This window comes from Temnothorax americanus, unplaced genomic scaffold (assembly GCF_048541705.1).
Source record: "Temnothorax americanus isolate GAGA-0224 unplaced genomic scaffold, ASM4854170v1 Scaffold277, whole genome shotgun sequence".
Taxonomy (NCBI): Eukaryota; Metazoa; Arthropoda; class Insecta; order Hymenoptera; family Formicidae; genus Temnothorax; species Temnothorax americanus.
The window spans coordinates 3,765-10,000 of NW_027509418.1; positions in this window are offsets into that span (position 1 = coordinate 3,765).

Genomic DNA, 6,236 nt, shown 5'->3' on the forward strand with positions numbered 1-6,236 from the left:
GGGGGGGGGCAATATCAATTTTAATTTCTTTTCCCCAAAAATGAAGATTTTTAAAACCCAAAATTTTAAGATATTTAATAAAACTGGTGTTTTTTTCTAATAAAAAATTCCCCAATTTTCCCAAAAAAACATTTTAAAAACCCCAAAAAACCTTTTTCTCTTTTCAAATGGGGGAAAATTTTAAAAAAAGGTTTTTCCGAAAAATTTTTTTTTTTCTATATTACGGAAGGTTTTTAAAACAGGATGTTTGGAAAACCTTTTTTTTGGGGGACGAGGGTTTTAAAGGCCCCAATTTTTAATCCCCAAACCCTTCCCCCTTTTTTTTTATTATTTGGGGAAAAATTTTTTTATGAAAAAAGTAAAAGCTGGGGGAAATGGAAAATTTTGGTGAAGAGACAGTGCGATATTTTGTAGCTATTTTAAAATTTGAGAGAAGAATTAAAATTATTGGTTTTTAACCCCAAAACCGATGACCCCACACCAATTTTTTTTGGAGTATGATTTGTCAATGGACCCCAAACGAAAAAGATGGGTTTCGATATATTTTTGGGGGGACGTTAAAAAAGTAAAAATCTTCAAAAACATTTTTGTGAGTTTTTCTCAATATCACACCCCACAAAAACCTTTTTAAAAAACTTCATATTTTTGTTTTTTTTGGGCTTCCCCAAATTTACTGAAAAAAAACCTTTGGAAAAAATTTATCTATGCCGACGATGATTTTTAAATATCTTAAAAAGTTTGGAAAATTTTTTTTTTTTTCAAAAAAGAGGAATTTAAAGGGGCAAAAGCATATAATTCGTTTTCCCCCTTACCATTTTTAAAAAAAATTGAATTTAATTTTTCCGTGTCAATTTTTCCCCCCTAAAATTTTTTTTTGAAATTTTTGCTCGAGTTTTACCCAATTTTTTAAATTTTAAAATTTTTTAATAACGTTTCAAAAAAGCATCCCCGGCACAGGAAAAAAAATTTTAAAATTTGCCGGGGACGATTTTTAATTAATTTTTTGTATTTTTGTTTTAAAAGGCCCCAAAATTTTTAATATCTACTTTTATTAAAAAAGTTTTTCGGTAAAATTTAAATTTTTTTTTGAAAATTTGTTTTAAAAATTTTTTTTATAAAACCAAATGTGTTTTTGGAAAATTTTTGAATGTCAAAATGCTTTTTTCTTTCTGAAAATTAATTTTTTAAATTTTTTCTACCCCCCTTTTAAAATTTTTTTTCTCTTTTTTTAACTTTTTTACTATTTTTTATGTAAGTATTATACAGTAACAGCACATAATGATAGTGAATATTACATGTTTTCACTTATTCCAATTATTGTTTCAGTTGACATTGACATTTGGAGCACATTCTTTCTACTGAAGGATGTCCATGAGGAACAATTAATTAAAAAAAATGGATATCTTAATATTTATATATTACTAAAATTTTCAAGTAAAAATTATGAAATTTAACGCAAGTATTCGGAATAAACATAAGTATTTTTTTAAATATTTTTATGCATTTTTTACTCAATGACAGAACAAATAAAAATATTAGCTTTTGCGCCCAATGATCTATATTCGCTTTTGAGCTCAATAATTATATATATTTTGTATACATTTTACAATTCTATTTACACAATAAGTTACGAAAAATTTTGAAATAAAATGATACAAAATACACAGAAGTATTATTTTCATTTCTTCTACTTCAAGAAATTCTTTGGATTATAATTAAAATTGCGCAAAAAATCTTTTTTGATTATATATACTCATATACATTTTTTAATTATATATGTACATTTCAATTGTAGCGCCGGTACATCTGACAATATGGCGACGTACCACGTGACTTGAGGACAACTACATCAAAGGTGCCGACACTCAGTGTCGCTACTGGGTATGGTTATACTGTGGTCCAGCCTCCTCGAGATTCGCCGCCATATTGATGATGCATGAGAGGCGCCGCGCGCTGCTTGACTGTTTTCCGTCTTTTTATAAGTCGACTATTTAAGGCCGGTATCACAGTCTCCGATTAACGTGATCCTCCTATTAAACTCACTTTGCATCTCTTTTTAACTGTCCCCTTAGAAAGAGACGAAGAGTAAGTTTAATCGGAGAATCACGTTAATCGGAGACTGTGATACCGGCCCTTAGAAGTCGACTATTTAGAAATCGACTTTTAGTCGACTTCTATAAGTCGACTATTTAGAAGTCGACTTTCAGTCGACTTTCCGTCATTTTTAGAAGTCGACTAGAAGTCGACTTATAAAAGTCAACTTGCCGTCGATTTTCCGTCAACTGTGCTCTTAGGGTTGATATTGACATCTATCTATGGTTTTTTATAAATATCTCGAAATTGATTTAGAAGAAAATATCACAAATTTATATTATTTATATTATTGATAGATATATATATTTATATTATTGAAAAAGTCAATATTTTTATTATAAGCTACTGTTGGACATAGAGGAGAAGAAGTGATATCAGTAAATGTTTAGTATAACGCTCTCCCCTCCGATTTTCTTAAAACTTTGTAAAATTGTTTATTTCTGTGTGTAAAAAACATTCTGAGAAGGAAAATCGTCGCTCAGGTCTCGTTTTTTTTAAATTTATATAATTTCAAAGTTTTGATGTCGGTAAGGTAGGAAAATGATAATTTACGTTTTTAAAATACTGCGCAACTTCATTTCGGGTAAATGTTTAGTATATAACGCTCTCCTCTCCAATTTTCTTAAAACTTTGTAAGGGCCAAAGCACATATGACAGTCGTAGTCGTGGACGTAAGTAAACGCACAAGCTTTGGCGTATCCTGATCTGTCAGGTCGGGGACTACGACCGTCGTATATCGCTACGCCATGTTATGTGCTTTGACCTTCAAATTGTTTATTTTTGTGTAAAAAACATTCTGAGAAGGAAAATCGTCGCTCAGGTCTTGTTTTTTAAAAATTGTTTTTGATGTCGGTAAGGTAGGAAAATGATAATTTACGTTTGGGCATACACACGTGTGTGTGTGCCTTGCTTTATAGCCCTGGTAACTGGTAACCATATCCGATAGAAAACGATTAAAAACGCGGCTATATCTGTATCGTTTTTAATCGTATCTTATCGGTTCTATCGTTGCATATTTAGAAGACAGATAAAACATTAATCGAATTGAATCGGTTTCTATCGTTTTAGGTCCGAATAAAAAAATAACTATACAAATTTTATAGTTTATGAATCGTTTTCTATATGTACAATTATTGCCCATCTGAATCAATCGTATATACACGATATAATATGTATCGTTATTTATGGTAATAATTTTACCGTATGCATTAATACGGATATATAAGAATAAAATGATAGACATCTTATCGATATTTATATGACTTAACCGAACCAATACATCTATCGTTTCTTATCAGGATTTTCTGACATACAACTTATCATCTTCTTTATGGCAGCAAATCGGTTCGTTTTCTATCGTATATTAATGATATAAATTGAATCGTTTGAAAACCTAGCTTCTACTTTGTATATGTTTGTATAAAGTTAAAACGATAGACATCTCGTCGATATTTATACGATTTAACCGAACCGATACATCTATCGTTTCTTATCAGGATTTTCCGACATACAACTTATCATTTTCTGTACGGCAGCAAATCGGTTCGTTTTCTATCGTATATTAATGATATAAATTGAATCGTTTGAAAACTTTCTACTTTGCATATGTTTTTATAAGGTTAAAACGATAGACATATCCGTCGATATTTATACGACTTAACCGAACCGACACATCTATCGTTTCTTATCAGGATTTTCCGACATACAACTTATCATATTCTGTACGGCAGCAAATCGGTTCGTTTTCTATCGTATATTAATATGATATAAATTGAATTGTTTGAAAACCTTCTACTTTGCATATGTTTTTATAAGGTTAAAACGATAGACATCTCGTCGATATTTATACGACTTAACCGAACCGACACATTTATCGTTTCTTATCAGGATTTTCCGACATACAACTTATCATCTTCGAAAACAAAGTTCGTCGAAGTATTTTTATGTGTGTGATTTGTTATTAAGATTAAAATAATAAAATATTTTATTTGTATTTTAGTGCAATTTTAAATAAGACGTTTCTAATGTAAATGTTGTTTATATTTCTCTAATAACCGTGAAAATTTTGGCCCTTGGCTTCCTGCTGCTGTTGTCGCAAAGGTGGAAGCTTAATTATTTTAAAAAAAAATGCAGTTCTTTCTTTATGATAGAAAGATCTCTGATACGGTTTATTTTTCTTTTACACGGTTATAATCCGGTGGCATGCAGAGTAGCAAACATCTAAAGATGTTCTGACTGATTTGATATATAGCTGAAAAATTTCAAATTTTTCCAATTTTTTTCTGACAGGGCATCGTAAATAAACGGTTCACTATTAACCATATTAAAAAGACAATTATAGCTACTTTAATACCATTAAAAATTATAGAAACCGATGCACCACTAATAAGAAATTTAGGATGCAAGCCCATGTGTATTGTATCGAGAATTTCTTATAGAGTATCGTGAATAAACGAAACTTCAATTATGTTAAAAACTGATTGAGACCGATATAAAGGTAATAAGAAATTTTCGATAGAATTCCAAGTATTTTGCAACGTGAGTTTCTGATAAAATACCGTAAATAAATGATTCACTAATTATATTAAAAACGATAGAAACTGATATATAGCTGATAAGATATTTACAATAGGATTCCAAGTATTTTGTAACGTGAGTTTCTGATAGAGTACCGTAAATAAACGATTCACTAACCATATTAAAAACGATAGAAACTGATGTGCAGCTGAGAAGACATTTACGATAAGATTCCAAGTATTTTGTAACGTGAGTTTCTGATAGAATACCGTAAATAAACGATTCACTAACCATATTAAAAACGATAAAAACTGATGTATAGCTGATAAGACATTTACGATAGGATTCCAAGTATTTTGTAACGTGAGTTTCTGATAAAGTACCGTAAATAAACGATTCACTAACCGTATTAAAAACGATAAGAAATTTTTTTATCGTTTTCTATCGGAGATGGTTACCAGGGAGAAGTTCTGATTTTCGTTATAGCTGGACATACACACGTGTGTGTGTGTGCCCTGCTTTAACGAAAATCACAGCTTCTATAAGGCAGGGCATACACGTGTGTGTGTATGCGTGTGTGTGCGTGCGTGCGTGCGTGCGTGCTTGCGTGCGTGCGTGTGTGTTACCCATGACGAATTTTAACTTATAGCGTATCGTCGATTTGTCATCGGCACTCAGCGAGACACGAGACGCGATACTCGAAATGCGTGGCATCGTGGTATAGCCGGCCCGTGCAAAGCGGCAATGTCACAGCTCAAGAGAGACAGCAGATCGTATGTCTGCCCTGCTTCTCTCTCCGCTCAAAGCTTGCAAGTGCCTAGCGTACACTTCTTCTTCTTCTTCTTCTATACCCCGGATGGATTTCAGGCTCCGTGTGAGCCCAAGTATACCATGCTTCCTTAGCAAGTGTCAAATATATATATACGTATATATATTTGAAATTTATAAATATATAAAGATTACAAAAATATAATTAATTAAATAAATATTTATAAACATAAAAATTAAACAGAATAATAAATTTCTTTCGCCAGTATATAGAATAACAATTAAAGTAATTTAAATTTTTAAAAAAAGGTAAAAAAATGCGCCAAGTACACGCATAGTAGTATATATGTATTATGTTGTTAAATCGAAAAAAACAAAGTGGTAGTATTATACCTCGAAATAACACCCTGTACATACTGTTTATACAATGCGTAATATTACAAAAAGGCGTGATATCTGTACAAAATTACCTTTTTTAAAAAAAAGGTAAAGAAAGGTGCCAAGTACACGCATAGTAGTGTATATGTTGTTACCTCGAAAAAAAAAAACAGTGGTACTATTATACCTCAAAAAAATCTAAGTAACAAGTGGTAGACGTAATCTTTGTATTTCGAAAAATCCTGAAAAAACCTAAGCAGTAGTATCTTTACCTCGAAAAAACCGAAGTAACAAGTGGTAGACGTAATCTTTGTATGTATTTCGAAAAATCTCGAAAAAACCTAAGCAGTAGTATCTTTACCTCGAAAAAACCGAAGTAACAAGTGGTAGACGTAATCTTTGTATCTCGAAAAATCTCGAAAAAACTAAACAGTAGTATTTTTATTTCCAAATATGTTGTTACGTTGAAAAAAAAACAG